Here is an 18623-nt window from a genome sequence, read left to right on the forward strand (position 1 = left end):
AGCCTCCGAAGGGCAGGCAAAGAAACACTGTGCATGACAGCGTGCACCACGCAGAAGGTTCTGCTTCACTAGGAACTGTTAATTGTCCTCCACGTGGAATTAACTCTCCACTCATCCCAACTACTACTGCTGCATCTAAATCTTCTCTTTAATGGGCTCTCAGGGAGCAAGCGGCGTGCAACCTGAACTGTGCTTGCCACTACATCAATCTTCCCCTCATCACTCTCACGCTATGCAGCAATTGAGAGGAACAAGCATCGAATAGAGCCACTTGCCCTGGCTGTAATTCCTGACCCTGAGCTGCTTCTCCAGTGCTCAGAGAGGGATTTTCTCAAAGAGGGAGGGTATTTTCACAAGAGCATTTCCCACAGTGGAGAAAAACCTTGGGATTGGGCAAGAGGGAAGAAGGGATTCTGGGCTGGGCAACAGAAAACAAAAATGTCTATGGGAGGGCCAACAGAGAAAGCAGAGGGATCTGCACGTTTTCAGGCAGGAGGCACCTCTTGATTTGGAAGGCTGATCTGATGCATTAGAGACATGCTTTGGCTGTAAGCAGTCTAGGATCAGATCTGCTTCTGTGTTTTCACAGTCTCCAGCACAATGGGATTGTGGAAATAAATAGGAATAAAAGTGGTTGGTTTGAGGAGGGAGCAAGATAAGGAGCTCATTGGGAAGACCAGGGCAGGTAGCCTTTATTTCCATGATCGCCTGGGGATCCTGACTTGAGAAAGAGATCTGGTTAATTATAACTGGTCAGGCATGCCATTCATTTGATCAGGGAGCTGAAGTGTGTGTACACAACTTCAGGAATCCAGTAATTGTTTGTAAGAAGCAAAGGGTCAAGGTGAACAGTTCTCACCATGTGTTGAAGGCTTGAATTGATTCCCATAAAACTGCCAGCTGAATAGTCCAGCTGGCAAATATAAACTCATGAAACACTTTTGCAAACAAGAAAAAAAATCCATTGATAGATGATACTGTTTACATGGAATAAATTCTCCATCTCTGCTAAGAATAAGGGCTCATAGCTAAGCGACTGATTTCGCAAGAGAAGGGTGGGAAGTGAGCTCTTTTTCCCCCTGTGACCAAATTACATGCTTTCCATTCACACATCTAGGTGCAAGAATAACCTTTCTGCAGACATTATTTTTTTAAGAGTTTAATTAATATTTCTGTTTGCCTTGAGTAGTTCACAGAAACTGGGAGGCGGGGGGGGGGGGGGGGGGGGCGGGGGGAAGGCAGTGTAGCAACACAGAAAAAAGAAAGAAAACCCCAGTGTTACTTTAACACTGACAACAAAAGTCACCCTTAGATGAATTAGTGATAAACTCCTGGGGAAGATTTCAGCTCCATATGGTGATATTTAATATTAGTCACATAGAAACGGCCAAATCAACTCCATATCCCGCAGTACCTGCGGGACCTGGTCCTGCCTATTTAACATTCCACTGCGGCCACCGGTGAAACACTGCAATTGTCTCTCCTGGTATAAATAAATAACTCCAGAATGCCAAACAGAAAGGGGTGGGGATGGGAATGATAAACCCTGAGCCAGAGGCAACTGCATGAGAAGGCGAGTGGCAGGGCAGTGACTGATTTAGCGATGCTAAAGAGCCCCGACAGAAAGAGCCTCCAACAAGTCCATGTTGGTAGCACAGGTCCTGTCTGATGAAAATCAGGTATTCGAGGTGCTGTATGGGTTCACAGGCTCTGTGGCTCTGACCCACTTTTTCATTTCTGAATTCTTAGTTACAAGAGCACCTTTTCCTTCTCATCAGAGAATAAGCCTAAGCCTCCAAGTCAGTGCATGCATCCAGATTTGGCTCACTGAGGCACAGGGCTCAGCGTGTTCATGCTTGAGCTTTGGGGTTTAGGCTGATCTCGATGGAGAAGACAAGGCAAGAACAAAGCTTGTCTGGGCTCTGCTCCATCCTGAGCAGCTGTTCTTCAAAAGCCGCGTGTGAGAAACTTACTTTCTTTGAGGAATAAGCTTCCCTGTTTGTCTTTGCTCCCTGATGCTCACAGTACAACTACTAATCCTGGCCAAGCATCCTGTCTCTTGGAGCGTAACCCAAAAGCTGGAAGCATTTGACTCCGCTCAGCAGGAGTGACTGAATCATTTTTCTGCCTCTAATGGGACCACTACAAGCCCTCTCCAATTAGCCTTAAATCACCAGTACACCAAGAGCTGTTTTCAGGAACAGAATAGAAGCTGTGCTTAATCCATGCTTGTGTGCCATGTAGCACTGCTTCTCCCTCTTGAGTGTGACGTTCACAGGAAAATAAATCAGTACAATCCTCTCCCAGCACCTGACCTGCTCACTTTGCATGAGTATGCACTGCTAGTATATAGGTTTTGCCACAGATTCACAAAGATGTTTTATTTGGGGCTTGTTTTTTTGCAAGCCCATCGACAGTGCATCCCTGATCTGTACACTCCAAAGCTCATAGCTATGGAGAATTGTCCTGTTGACTTCCCAAGGTCCAATATTCACAGAAGACTCCAAGGCCATGGTAAGGTGGGAAACTCCTGGCATACAGTCTTTTTTTATGGATTTTTATCATTTGTTTTCCTAAAGCGATAGAAGCGGTGAAGCAGCAGCCACCAATGAAAATAAAGCCTCACATGCTTGGCAGCAGGCAAAAGCTGGGTCCTGACTGAGACAAATACCCTGGGCAATGGCTTTGGTAAGTTCCACCTTACTACCCTTACATGTGTGAATACCTCCACACACACCCGCAGCACAGATATATGGCCCACATGCACTTACATGGTATTTATAAGCAGAGTTTTATTTCCCCTGCCCTAAGCCAACTTATTCTTTGGTTTCCTACTGCCCTGCAGTCCATCAAAGCCAGTTGCCATGGAAATGGTTGTGATGGGCTTTCACAATGTCGTTGGCTGTCCACGGACATCAAGAGCTTTCTCTGCTGATCTGGAATCACCATCATAGCTTGTGGCTCAAGATGGTCATGTCACTGCTGGTACCTGTAAGCTCTCAGAGGTACAACCTGTGTTTCTAAGCATCATCAGGGTCTGAAGTCTGGCACAGTAGCTCCTATTTTTGAGCTAGCTGGAAATACCCAGCTTACTAAGAAACTGTAAGGTCCAGCCGCCTGTTTCTCACAGTCTGCTTGTCATTTGGTGAAGCGTGTTTAGCTAAGTGACCAGAGGAGCGAGGGGAAGGAGAAACTTTGCCTGTGGTGGGACTGCTAGAGAAAGCTCTAAAGCAAGAAACTGCAGGAAACTGCAAGGAAGTAGGAAACTGCAGGGGTATGAGAAGTGTGGGTTTTTTTTTTCTTTGTTTCAGCAGTGCTATCAGCCTAGGAAAATTGGAAGTGACCTAATCCTTTGCCCAAGCAGTACTTTTTTTCATTTCAGCAAAAGATGAGTTCCTTCTGCAGAGTGGCAACACACAAAAGCCCCTTTTTCACATTTGCCATAACAACTTTAGGGGGACTGAGATTAATGTATGACTTTCACTTTACAGAGTATCAGTAATTCTTCCATGGGCTGAGCACACTTTGCTGCCTCCCGAATACTCCCAGGAGCAGCAGAGCTAAGGATAATTATTAGCATCATTTGTTATTATTATCTTCTCCCTTAAACTATGGCTTTTTAGGAGACCTGCACAGGACACAATCTGCTACTAGGTCCCAGAGGTTCTTGCAAGCAAAAGATTTGCAGGAGCCGGAAAAATACCCCATGGTTTTTTTCACTTTCATTTTTAAATTGTTTACTTCAGAAATGTATGAAAGCTGCCTCTAATCTATGCACAAATCATCCAAGCTACTTTCTAGCCCCCAAGTCTGGGTTGAAGTTCCTTGGAGTCACAATTAATAAAAGACCTTTTGTTTCCTCCAACCACTGCATGTTTTTGCTTTACTTTACGAAAACTAGAGAAAAAAACTCACCACAGATTATTTAGGAGGGAAACACAGCAATTAAATGGTGCAATAGAAGGGTAAGGGGCAGAGGGGGCTGCTGATTTTATCTGAAAATCTCAGACAGAATTAAGTCGACCAAGCACAGATTATTTTCCTTCCAATCCTGATTCATAGTTAGTAATTGGCACAAATAATCAATTGGAACCACGGCTCAAATGCATACAACAGAGGGGCCTTGGTAAATGATTCTCTTCCATGAACTTATTACAGCTGATTAAAATCTTATCATTGATTTTTTTTGAGCCACCCTGGGGAGACCAGACATGAGGTCAAGCACACAATGGATAGGTGTATCATTAAATCTGGTCCTTCTAAGAGTTAAGAAGAAATGCCAAGAAGTTACATGGAAGTTTTAAACGCTCATCCTGAGATCTACCTGTTTCATAACGTTTCGTTTTGACAACAGCCATCCCCCTCACATCCCACACCCCAAACCAACGAGAGATTTAGTCACTGAGAAGAGAGCATTGTGCTAAATACCAGCTCACAACATTTCCAACCTGGGGAATGAAGTCAGGCTTATGTGACCACTTTCAAGCCCCTAAACCAAAAAGTTTGTCGTCAAGTCCTATTTCTTCCCCACCCGTGTTTTGGTCTCTTCACTCAAAAGCATGGACACAGGACCATTGGGAAGGGGTGTATGGCATCCTGGAAAGGAAAGGATGTTGCCCAGAGCAGGTTGTGAGGGAAGATTAGCCCAGATTTATCCAAGTCAATCAAATTACTCTAGCCTCTAACTGTAACCTCCTCTATAGTCAATGAAAAGACCTCCAGGGAGCGATTTAGTTTGCTACCATCTGCCCCAGTTAGACATTAAGCACTAAGTGAGGGCAATTTGAGCTTGCACACAGATTTGAGGAAGATGCCATTCGGACTATTAAAAAACCTCAGACACTACAGTCATTCTACTGAAATTTATGCAGGAGAAGTTTTTAGGTGTGGGTAACATAGCAAGAAGCCTCTTTGACATACATTTTGGATGCCTAGCTTGCATGGCACACAGTGCAAGTAAAGGCAAGGCACAGAGTAATGGAGCAATGTCAAAGCTTTAGTGAACTTTAGCCTGTTTCTATGAGATGCTGAGCACAACATGTGAGCAACCAGATACCCTCAAGGGCCACTAAGTCACTGAGAATTGAAAGCACATCGAGCACAAGTTTGGATCAGGCCTGTTTTTCTACCTCCTAATCCACTCCACCTGGCAGAGCAAAACCCTCGCTGCGTGAGCGGATGGTCCATGCCTGTGAAGCCTGGAGGCACCTGCTGCTCTTGCTGTACCTTAGCAAACCGCTGCCTGGGAACTTGGGAGGGATCCAGGTCCCTGCAAGAACAGACAAGATGCTGCTTCATGTAAACCTCATTAGCATTTCTACTCTAAATCTTTTTCAGCTCTACCATCCATATGTTTATCAGGGAAGAAAGGCAAGGCAAGGGAGAGAAGAAAGCAGCTAGCATCTTTTCTAAAATCATTGCGCTCTCATTTTAACTTCCATTTCGTGCTGACTTCCCTCCCAGTTCCACCCCCCCACCCCCACCCTAAGTTTTTTCAAAACCTTCCTCCCACTTTCTTTCTTCTGTTCACTTGTCTTAGATCTTCATTAACTGTGCAAACCTGGAAATGTTTTCCCTTAGTAAAGACATCAGATTTAAAACAGTAACAACAGCACAGCATCTTCTAATCCACTAGTGCTTTTACTGTCCCTTCATGAATGATTCTGGTTGAAACTCAAACCTCTCCGGATTGACTGATGGAAGAACCATGTGGGAAGAAAATAGACAATGAACTTGGATAGCAAAGGCTTCCCAGTGATTAGGAGAGGATGCATCAGCTTGAAGGGAGCTATTTAAACCACAGAGGCGCTTTTTTGAACTCCCTGCGTTGGTAGATGTGACAGGTTCAGCTGGAGAGGAGGGACAGGAGCTCACTACATTGCTAGGCAGGTGACTCTTCAGCGTTTGATGCTCATAATAATATTGCTCAAAGGTGGGCAAAAAAGGATGCTGTGAGCAGTGTGTCAGCACCCAAACAGCTTTTCTGGAGAGGTAGTATGAAGAAATCTAGGAGATTCTCAGTGCTTCATTTCTGTTTTTCTTTTAAACAAAACCTTTTGAGGCCCCGTTTTGGAAGATGAACAGATTTTTCCTTTAAAGGTTAAACCAAAGCTAAAAAATGAAATGCAAATTGTTTCAATTTAACTCAAGTAAAATGGGTCATCTGATCTGGGAACATTTCCCTGTGCTGCCCATTTCCTCGGTTCAGCAAACAGCATGAAGATAGCAAGCAGTGCCCCAGCCAGGGCTGCTGCGGAGCCCCTCATCTCCCCTCAGCCAGAGAGGGAGCAGACTTTGAAATGCAGGTTTTCCTTCTGCAGACCAAATGATGACATCCAGGTCTCTCTGCTCAGCTTCTTCATCCACCACTAAACCGAGTAACATACTAGACCAGTCACGTATTTCTGTGCAGGCAACTACAGAGCTCCACGGGGAGGACTGAGGCTTTCTCTGGTCTGGAGAAAAACTGGTTATTTTGCCAGACACATAGTTTGGGTTGTGGTTATTTTTCTTTGTGTGAGATCAGGTGGAACTTTCCTCTGATGTCAGCTAAGCTTTCCTGTCCCTGCTGGTATGCTGCATGGTCTGCCTGATCAGCTCACCTAGAAGTTTGATGTAACAGCCACACCACTACTGGTAAATCTAGGACATGAGAGACATCCTCTGTCTCTCCTGCTGCCTTCTCTTGTGAAGATTAGGTATGGGTTTGGGTTTGGTTTTGGTTTTTTTTTTTTTCATTTTTCATTCCAGGTCACTGACGTGGGGCAGAGGGCGATGGGACATGTTATTTGACGGCAGGTACAGCAGCTGTTCTGCAAATATTTCTCAGACACGTGTCTCCTGTATGGCTGCCTCTGATGGAAAGGACAGGGTTCGCTGACTTGAACTGGTCCCTTCCTAGTCCTATGCCTCAAACAGCTAAATAGTCCCTTACTGGTCTCAGAATTAAACCCCGCACCGCTCCTGGACTCTCCCATTCTCAGGGATGTTTGTGAAATGGGTCAGTGCAGTGCCACAGCTAACTGAAGCTTAAGCAGGCAGAATTTCTTCCTCCCACAAAGAAAGTAGTTTAGAGTTAATTGAATCAGCAAAGGCCTTCAAATAGTTCCACAAGTGACTGGCTTCATTTTGGCCTTACAAAGCCAATCAAATCAGCAGAGAATCAGAAAAGCCAGTCAATGACTCACATTAGTTGTCTGAGAGCGCAAGGGGGAAAAAAAAACCCAAAATAAACCCAAACAAAACAGGAAGGCAAAATAAAAAACCCCAACCCAGACTGCAACTCTTAAAAAACTTGGCTCACCTCAGATATGGAAGAACAGATGAAAAATTGGCTCTGTGAATTGCATTATAGATTTTGAAGATGGGTCTGTTTCTGAGAGCCTGAGATTGAATGTCTGGTACATGCTGCTGAAGCTTACTGCAGCAGGGACCAGCCTGCACTGGGGAACGCTGGAGAGCACATGCGACAAGCCCAGGGCTGACTGCACAGATGTCAGAGGGTCTGTGCTCATGCACACTCTGCCCAGGGTACTGGATTTGCTGTATGTACTCAAGCCATTTGCTTCTTGCAAGTTAAACAAGTCAAGCATGTGCACAGCAGGCACATGAACATCAGCAGGTGGCCCCCAGGGCCCACCCTCAGACTAGAGAGGGCACCTGAACTTTGTAAAAACATCATCATACATCCAGGATTTTTTTCCAGAGCTAAAAGCAGGACTGCCTTCTTCAGTTTTTCAGTCACGTATATTAACTGAGAGGCTTTGAATTTTGCAGGTGGGTGTCCATCCTTCTTCACAAAGGAGCACACAGAGCATCCTTCACCATTCCGGGCAAGTTACTGTGATACATAAATGTGGCATCAGTATCACACAACTGGCACAACATGCTTCACTGCAAATTTGCTCCCTCAGTTGCCATAGAAAAGGCACACCTCGGAGTGCTGCAGGCTGCAGTCATATGGTGTATTAAATCCTTGCAACTTCTCACCCCAGATGAGTACAAAACACCCGCCACAACCTGGCAATTCTAAGGCAGTGCTAGAAAATACAGTCAAAACAGAAAAGACCAATTAAGCCACCTGGTTCATTTCCCTGCCAGGCAAAGAATTAGGTTGGATTTGAGGCTCATATTTGCATCTTTTTCTAGTTTTTATTTTTAAATGAGTCTGTTATAGCAGGCACCAGACTGAGAGCTCATCCTTCATCCCAGTTTTTGTATGCTCTAGACTTAGATTTAGAGCTGGTAAATATTTTTTTTGAAGATCATTTACCGTGTCCTTTAAAAAAATGAGCTATATAAGGAAAAAAAAGAAATCATCATGAAAAGGATTAGTTTCGATGAATTTCTTTGTTCAAAATATTTCAGAAGATCTTTTGCACATGAGAGTTTTTTGGGTTGGCTCTTTGGTTTATTTGTTTCTGGTTTTTTATTATTTTTTGCCAAAAAGCCCTGGTTTTCATTACTTAGCTAGTGGGTTAGTAAGGGTAAAAAATAGATCACTGTGTCTAAGACAAGATGTTTCAGGCTCTTGCAAAAAAATTTAAAAAATATCCAAACAAAAGATTTCTTTCAGATTTTGTCTCAAAAAACACATTGAGGTGTGATTTTTCCTCCAAAAATGTGGAACAGAAGTACTTTTGAAGGACTTGAATTATTTTGTGGGACAAACCCCTAATTTTATAGTTGTACTACAAAAGCCCTGGAAAGTAAAAGATGAAAACAGAGCCCTGTATTGCACTTCTACAGCAACAAAAATAGTAGAAAGGGACAATCGTTATTTTATTTTACTTTATTGGTAAGAATTGGCTATGCTAATTTTGATGGAATAAATGGGCACAAAAGATCAAAGATAGTAACATATCCAAAGCAAGCAAAACACTAAAAATTCCTGAATGAACTTCAGAAGCTTTCTTTTTTTGTTTGTTAGAGTTTAGTAAGCAATGACAAGCTCTAGTGGCAAGCAATCACAATTAAAAATCATTTAATACTTTTATTAAATATGCAAAACAGTGAAGAAATCTCCACAAAGAGTCTTTGTAGTGTAGAAAATCATGCAAAACTTACATTTTAAAAGATCTCTGATTCCCTATTTCTTTAGCAACAGCTTCAGTTGTGTAAGATAACCCCTTTAGTCAATCTTTTAGATAGATTTAAAGGTAGCATTTATGGGGAAAGGAATAAAGCATTGTGAAACTCGTGTTCTTGCCCCTGTTTTTAGAGCCAAGATTTTTTCCTTAAAAACAAAACGAGATCAGCCAGATGAGGAAATGTGATGCAAGAGAAAAGAGCAAGAAAGATAGCAAATAATGAGACCCCAGTGCTGGAAAAGGGCAGCTGAAATCTTGGTCACCTTAACCTCTCAGAATCTGGGCAAAATCCTACCACTGCTGGATTTTTAAGATACTGGTTTTGGCTGCCTTTGTATTCATTGTTGTTTTGTGGTGTTCTCGCACAGATGCAATCTTGTTTTAAGCTTTTTTCTTTTTCTTTTTTTTTCTTTTTTTTTTTTTTTTTTTTTTTAACAAGGCAAAGCAAAGATAGGGATAGGTTGGAGAAGAAATAAGGGGAAAGAAGAAAAAGGGAAAAGAACAAACCCAGCTCTGCTGGCAGCATTGCCAGCTGTTTGGCGGAGGTTGCGGAGACAGCACTGTTACTTGGTGCTATCTCTAGAGCTCATTGCAGTGATTTTTTTCTCCCTAAGCAAGATGGCAAAAGCCTGGCTCATCACAGTGACCAGAAGAACCTGTGGCCTCAGCATCTGCAGTGGTAAAGCTTGTTTCATCTATGCTCCTCTTTTTCTTCTAATGTTGTACAAAGGATCCTCAAGGATAGAGACAAGGCAGCCTAACCTCTCACCACACAGTCATCCAGCAGATGAGGAAAAACTAGGAAAAAAACAGTTGTTTCCTGTCCCCCAGGTGAATTCCCTGCCCATTGGGATACACCACAAACTCTACAAATCCAGCATATCCCCATCACCACTCCCACAGCTTTGGAAAAGGTAAAGAGTCATGGTCGAGACAGTTCAAGCCTTCCTGTTCTACCTTTCACTTGTCACTTCTCATTCAGGTGATGAAGTAATCTGATTAGGTGAGTTGGGAATTATCAAGATTCACTCACTATCTGCATTTTCACATCACAGGCAAAGGCAGAGATTGCCAGAAAACTGTGAAATGCCTGCTGAGAGCCCAGTTCAATTCCCGTGCTCCCAATTTTAATTCTGAAATCAAAAGATCTGAACCATCTTCTTGCTCTATTCAAAACTCCGCCTGTCTTCAAGCTTCTGTGAGAGCCCTTTTTCCCCAGCAGTATTCTGCCTGACCTAACCACACTCTCAGGTGTCTGTCTTTCCCCTCCCTTCACCATGATAGAGCTAGACTGGTGCTCTTCAGCTGGATCATTATAGTTATTAATTATATGTACAAGTAATAGAGATTTTTGCGACAGACTAGAAAATCACCCAGACATACACATAAATATCCTGCAAGTGGAGATGCTCCTGCTCTGAGGGGGAGAAATCACTGATGCAGACGTGGTGCATTGGAAGGGCTGGCTGGGTAACCTAATCAGCGCCACAGATCTCAGCAGAGTACATCTACATTAATGAATGCCCAAATGGACAAAAGGTGGGACAGAGAGCTCAGTTTATTACGTCTGCGTTCAACTGCAATGTCTTTCTGGCCTCAGTTCTATGTAATCATGTTTCTCAGCACGTGTTGCGCTCCATGTACCTTCAAGCATGTGGTCTGTAAGATCTTGAAGGAGGAGATGGATCAGACCTTGCATGTATGTCATGCATGACCTACTCGTTGGCTGATGCCGGCCACCTGCAAAATTATGTCACAGAAAGGACTTGGCTTTATGGATGGTCTCCTAGGAATGGTCATTGCCTATTACTTATGTATCTTGGAACAGAGAAGCAGGACACTCAGGGAGTGGGAAGAGGGCACAGGGATGGGAGGATCAATTTTTCAGCTCAATCACAGCAGTCAGTTTATGCTGTCATAATTAAAAAGGAAAATAAAGAAGCAGCAACATGGCACTGAATCCTCATTGCCTTGCTGGAAGGGGAACTGCAGCCACTCCTTTGCTACACAAACTGCTTCATCTAAGCCAAGAGTTTAGCACTTCTGGCTGGGGGACAGGGTGGGGGATGTTTTTGGTAGTGCTGACTTGATCCTGAGCAGTGTAAACCATATGTGATTCATATATCACAAGTATTAAGAACACTTCTCTCTCTTTACCTCCTCTTTTTTACTCTTTGCAGGTGAGCAGAGAAGATGCATGCTCCAGGTTTCAACCAAAGCATTTGTGTTCTAGGGAGATTTTTATTTTTGTTGTTTAATCCTCAAACAGGAAGAAATACTAATCCCAGAAACTGGGATGGAGATACGTGTCAGAGGGAGCAGAGAAAGCGTGCTGACTGAGGCTCTGTGTGGTGAGCAGCATGGACACTGCCACGCAGCAAGAGTATTTCAGATGCAAAGATAATTACTACTGGACTCACAGCCAAAAAAAAAGAATAAATGCAAGCAAACAACCAAAAAAAAAACAACCCAGAAAAAACCCAACCCCAAACCAAAACATTAAACAACTGGATTTCACAGGGGAAGGGGTACTTTTCTGGGAAGGTCCCCCAGCAGACATTTTTCTCCAAGTCAGTGCTATTCTCAGAAAACCATGTGGTTTTTTTCAGTACAACAGTGCTGCTGAGCTACAGAAGTCAAAACAGACAGTAGAAGAGACAGTATTTTGCTCTGCAAGCAGAACAATATTATCAATGAGAATTGTGTTTGCAATGAAAGACCATCGCTCGTCCAGTGACTGGAACTCTCCACTGACACTTCAGGAGACTCACACATTCTTCTTGGCTTTACTGCACAGCCTTGGAAAAGCTGCTTTACCCTCTTGCTCTTTTCTAACTTCCGCCAGCCTAAACCCTTGGTGTCTTTGAATATTGACACTCTGTTAACATAAATGGAAAAGTTTCTTGAACAACACAGCTGCATGCATGAGAAGGACTTTCTGTAATTATTGTGGTAGGGGAAAAAAAAAGAATTAATTCTTCGAAAGTGCTCGATGTCTTGCTATCGATTGAAGGTTTTGGTTTGGCTTCTGAAAAACAAATTGAAGAATGAATTCCACCTTTATTTTTGGCTGGATTTTGCTTTATTACATCTCTTGATTTCAAATTAGTCTGCTTTGATAAGTCAGTTGAGGATTCTTTGCTTCCCAACATAAATCGGATCAGGACGTTTCTGACTACTGTACCAGATTTTCAGGAGCTGGCATTCAAGCAACACTGCTATAAGCTCTAGTTGAAACTTACTGGCAGTAAAACTCAAAATTTGTGGAAAACATAAGAAGTGGATGATGAGAACTTGTTTAAAAGCTTGAATAAATATTCACCAGGGAAAACAAAAAGGCTGTGCTGCTTTCATAGAGCTAATATTAATTTACTGATTTCTTGATTAAAATGAAAATGGAAAAGTGATTCCCAGCAGGTCCTTCTTTTCTTGCTAAGTTAATAGCAGGAATGCCGTTACACTGAAAATGATACATTTGATGTTAAAACCTAGAAATGTGCTCATTTCTTCAATTCATTCACCCAGTGAGGCTCAGGGATGTTCCACTTAGTTAGGACAACATTCCTGCATTTGTTAGATTGAAAGAGGAGGACAGAAAGAACAACCCATCATTACATTCCTAAACAACTGGCTGTTAACTGGAGCCCAGGAGTCTGATGCTATGAAATGAACCTGAATGGGCAACACAACAGCAATCCAGTATCGCTACTGGTCAGCCACTGTGAGTTACAGAATGGGAGCAGAGAGTAAAAGTGACTTGGGAAAGACAGAGCAATGTGGGATCTCTAACTTCACAGAAAGAAAGAAGCCACCATAAGCAAAAGATAGATTCTTGATCAAAGCACAGGAAAGATTACTTGTTTAAATACATTCTTTACCATGATCTCAGTTCAGGCAAAGACAGAAGCTCTGGGAGGTGTTCCTGGGCACTTGGAGCCCAGCGGTCATTCCTTTCAGTAGGATCTCTGAGACATCTGTTTGGTCTGGCAGAGGTCTTTTTGCGTCTCTGTGGTGTTTACCAACTCATGTTGACATTTGATGTTAATAGTAATTGCAGATGCTCAAAGATTTGTGTCCTTCACAAAGATTCGATACTATTTATTGCTTCTACTGTCATTTTGCCCTTGCTGTTGCTCCTTCTTGGGTGAAGCAAGTTAGTGAAGATAAAGTCAAGAAGTTTTTTTCACAAGGACCCCGATACCTGATGGGAAGACTCATGAGGTTGAAAGGGGAAAGATCCAGCTGCAAAAAAATCATGTCCAAAATGCCTTAAGACACCTGTAGGATGTGCTGCCTGGCATTCGGCTAACAGTTTCAAAAAGTTGAAGGTGTCCACTGGGTCCTGGATATACCTGCCAGCCTCTGCTGCCCTTGGGCACCTAGCATGCCACAGCTATGTTCAGATATCTGGTTTTGTCTCAAAATGTCGGTGGCTTTCTATCAGTTATGTAAGGGGGACACTTACTTTCAAAAGAAAATTTAATCCCTGAGCCAAGAAACTTGAAGACAAAGGGTCTGATGAGGTACAGCTGAAGTGTGCAATAGTTTTGGCAAGTGCCCAGTCCAACTTGGTTATCACCAGTCAGCAGAGCCTTGGCTGCTCCATATCAAAGAATGATCCTTTCTGGGCTGCCGAAATGACATGAAGCTGATAGACAAGTCCCGCTTATTATACACCACAGCTCAGTGGTGGCCACACACTCTGTAAGTACCCAAGAGAAACCCAGACTTTGCAGCTGAGTTACAGTACAGATCCTCACAGTACAAGGTAGCAACCATCATGTGTAGCTCTGAATCAGCTGTCTTTGGAGAGCTGAATGCACTTGAAAAGGCCGCTGCTACCAGCTGCACTTCTCTAAGGTGAATTCTGCATTTAGTGTGCAATTAATTTTCCCTTGCATGAATGAAAGGGACGCTGGATTCCTCAGGGACAAACATCCCTGTGAGCTTGGCAACCGGGCAAGAGATGTTTCTCATCACAGATTCTGGCAGGGAGGGTGTTTCATTTTAAATATTTTTAAATACTAACCAGGATAAACATTTTTTGTTGGATTCCGGAACTCCTCAGGGAGAAAGTCCTTGTTGTAGGAGATGTGCAAGTAGTGAAATTCCAGCAACAACACAGAGCCGATTGTGTTACTTGTGTTACTGTTGTGCCTCCAAAATCAATGCAACATTAAGCAGTCAAAAGCCATTATAAGGCTCGATCTGTTTAGCTGGATGCATAATGCACTCGGACTTATGGTCAGGTCTGCTCTGTTCCCAATAACTAGAATCAAATGAAAGTTTAGCTTGCAGAAGAATATGACTTGAACCATGTGTGCAAGTTGGCTGTAGGGGCAGTGTTTGGGTATAAGCCATGACTATCCTAGTGTCGAAACTTCCCAGCCTGGAGAACAGATTCAGTAGGTCCAGACAACAGAGTGTGATGCAATACAAAGGCAGTGCTAAGGATCAGGAGCATAGCACTAAATAACATTATAGCACATAATAGTATAGACACAGACTACAAGGCTGTAGAAGAGCAGGGCAACTTTTAAGACATAGCATTGTGAAACGCAAAATTAATACTAACCCTACTATGACTGAAGAAGAAATCATTCCCAGAAGAGAAAAAGCAGTAGGAATAACACTACAACCTGTCCTGGCATTGTGGTTCCAAGGTGATCAGCTTTTGGATTGGGAAGTTACCTGAGGAAGGAACATGTTCGTACTCCCTGCCCCAAAAGGGAGTGAAAAAGCCAAATGGTATCTGAAGGGGCTACAGGACACCCAAAGGAAGAAGATATGACAATTAAGTATAGTATTCATACCAAGACCCAGCGCTATTAAAGTTGCGATTGTTTGGGACCATTGCAAAACAGTTGCACAGATCCCTCAGAGGAGTGACTGAACAACCAGCTCCTGGCAAACAGATCACCCTTGGCCGGTCTGGTCATGGTTCTTTTCTTATTTTGCACTTGTAGGAAAACAGAAGCCTGATCTGAGGGTACTGTTCAGGGCTTGCCATGGTAAGAGGCAGCAGATGGAAGGATAGGGAAACTGCTGATCGTGTGCTGCACCCAGGCTGAGGATACCCTGGGACTCCAGGGGTAAACCCATACCTTTGCATGAAAAATGCACAAATAAACCCCTAAAGGAATAAAACCAGAGAGAGTCTGATTTTCTGAAAGGGCCCTTTAAATGATCCAACTTGTGAGTTCTCTGTGCACAGAGCCAACATAGTTGATAAAGTGATGGATTATTGGATCAAGCCTGGCAAACATCTGGAAAACCCAGACCAGCGAGCTGGAAGACTTGCTTTGCCACATCCTAGAACACCATCCGGGCTTTGATCACACACAGATCTGTTGGGTTTGGGCATTGCTTTCTCCCACAAAAGAGCCGAGGAGCAGCGCTGTGGAACACTTGCACTTTGCAAGGGGAGCTCTGAGAGCCGGAGCTGATGGAGGGAGGCAGCTCACTCGACTCAGTGCAGAGCTCAACAGCGAATTCTGGCTCCAAAGAGCATGTGAAATTTGCAGTTCGCTGCAAGCGTTTTTGCTGATTGTGTCACACCCAGTTTCCCAAGGAGGAGGCAGGGGAACTCAGTCTTATTTGCATGAGTTTCACATCCCTCTCCTTGGCTGAGAACACACTGTGCTATTCGATGGACAGCTCCTTTCTGATTCACTGCTCTAATTATGTTTTACAGCCGGAATATGGTACTTATGTCAAAGCTGATGGGTAAAATTCTACTGAGAAGCAACAACGTTTTGTAGCACTCTCCTGTTGTTCATTTCCATGGCTTCCCTTCATTTTTTTCCCCTCAAGGCTCATTTTCCAGGCACTAGTCATTCTAGAGAGAGATGTTCTCACCTCCTTGATGCTTTCTTTTGACTAACAGCCATATTCTTTTTTTTTATTTGTTTATTTATTGTACATATGCAGGCATATGGTGACAGAAAGGGAAAATAAGTAGAACAGGTTTATGATTTGTCTAAAGTAGCTGGTAAAGAGCTGTAATATCTGTCTTCAGGTAGACCTCCACAGTGACAATAATCCTTTTGCACAAGAAAGTAAGACCATACAGGCTTGGAGATATGTGTACAGCTTTCCAAGACTAATTCAGGCCCCTGTGCTAAATGGAACTGCCGCTGGTATGAGCTCTTATCCCCACATGCAGAACTTCACCTGGACCACACGTCAAGGGAGAATAGTTATCAGTCAGCTTCCCCTCTCATCACAGACAAAAGCCACCAGCTAGAGCCGGGCAGTTATCTCTTAGTCCCAGCCATCACTGGAGGGACAACCCCAAATTTAGGGCATCTGCTCACTCTGTTTTGACTTGTTTACTGCTCCTGAGAGGCTCAAAGAAGCCATCCCTCGATTGCAAATCTGGCCTAATTGTTCCTTATGCAACCAGCTCACAGCACTATGCAGCCCTTCCTGAGGGAGAAGGGCTGGTGCCATTCACCCCCACCCTGTGGAAGAGAGGAAGAGGCTATTTCCGAGGTGACAGTCACAGACAGCATGGGACTCCAGAGCACCAGTGCTGCTGGGCTTCGCTTCACGCCATTTTCCTTGTCTCCCCTTATTTTCTTCAGCTCAGCCAATGCTGGAGCCGTTCCCAGGGCTCGATTATTCCCTGGCTATTTTATGCTGTAAACTACAGCAGGATGCCACACCATTACGTACAGCCAGACAGATCTAGTGTTTCTGTGCGTGCTTGGCAGGTACAGAGGGGAGAGGGAGGGGCGAACATTTACTGCTGCAAGAGCAGCGGGATCACAGCTTGGGTAAAGGGGGGCGGGGGGGAAGAAACCCAAACATGATCTCTCATTTAACTGCGCTGAATGACAAATTGCTTACAGGCAAGGCTGCCCACTGGGGAAACCAACACGAAAATGATTGTATCTCATTTTCTAGAGGCTGCTGACCAAAGGAGGAAGGGGAAGAAGGTGCATTTGAAATGCTGGTCAGGTGCTTTATGGTGCTCGACCACAGATATTTTCTCCATTTTCTCAAGAACATTTGGTATAACATTATTCTTAGTCCTTGGCAACATTCAAATGAAAAGAAAAAGCTCAGGTGACTGTTTCAAAGGTAATTTTCTTTCATTGCGTAACTCCAAATACTGCTTCAGCAGAGCTCAAGGTACAGATGGTTTCCTTTTCTTTTTCTTCTTATTTTTTTCTAAACTTAAACCTGCCAAACTTAGGGTTCAGAGATCTGTCTTTTCACACTGCACCTGCTGATGGTCCAATCACCTACACTGTGCCGGAACAGTACTTTTGCATCACCCCTTCCCTGCCAAAAAACACATTCTGCTGTTGCTAAGGAAATCTTGTACCCAAATCTTGGCAAGGGAAAATAAATGCTTAATTTAAACAAAAAAAACAAAAAAAAAAACCCCAACAACCCACCCCCCTCAAAAACAAACAAACAAAAAACCCAAACCCACCACCAACAAAAAACTTTTCATTCCTTTGTTGTATTTGTTTGCTGTACAATACAGTGCCTATTCATAAAACATAAGCTTCATTTTCTTAGAATTACAGAATAATCTAGGTTGGGAGGGACTTCTGGAGGTCACCTAGTACAAGTGCCTGCAGAGCTAACTTCAAAGCAAGTTCAGGCTGCTGAAGCTCTTTTGTAGTCACATCTTGAAAGCCCCAGGGATGAAGAGCCACACCTTTCTGGGCCCCTGATTCTGTTCTTCAAAAAACTCATATCACATTTTTTTTTCCTTATATACAGTCAGAAATTCCTTTGCCACAACTTGTATCCACCAGCTCTTGTCCATTTATTATGCACCTCTGAGAAGAGTTTGGCTCTGTCTTTTCTGTAGTCTCCCTTTAAAAGTTCGATTCACTCACTAGCTGGTCACTGTGCTGAAGCAAGAATCTCCCAGCCTCACATATGTGGGTCTGCTCTGCCCTGCCCTTCTCAGGTACCTCATCCTGCTCGCATTTTCTTCCCAATTTTTCCCTTTATCTTTGCCTGAGATGACCCATCCCACACATCCCAGCATGACCAGGCTGAGCAAGTCTATCATGGAGAAGATGAGAAGGAAAGATGCATGAGACAGATCTGAACAAAACATCAACACAGGTGCCCAGACAAGGGAAATAGTCTCTGTGGCTTCCTCATACCCATCTGAACACTCACTTGGGACAGACTGGCTGCTGACTATTTTGCAAACATCAAGAAAATCATCATTTTTCCCATTTCACTGGCTCAGCTTTGTTCCACTTCACATACACATATTTTATCAAAAAAAAAAAAAAAAAAAAGACATGTAAGATCAATAATGAATCCAAATTCAGCAACAATCTAACATTTTCATCCCGAGAGTGAAAAAACACTTGACAGAATTAACATACACTAATTAATATATATTTTAGTGTCAGAAACGGTGTTAGATAAGTTTTGATTATATTTTTGTGCTTGATCTTTGCATTTCAGTTTCAGGATGCTTCATGTTGTGTTTTTATTCTTTTCCTCTTACTCATCCTGATCAATAAATTTCTAAATTCTGGCGTAGCTCTAAGC

Source organism: Falco peregrinus, chromosome 1 (assembly GCF_023634155.1).
Source record: "Falco peregrinus isolate bFalPer1 chromosome 1, bFalPer1.pri, whole genome shotgun sequence".
NCBI classification, from domain to species: domain Eukaryota; kingdom Metazoa; phylum Chordata; class Aves; order Falconiformes; family Falconidae; genus Falco; species Falco peregrinus.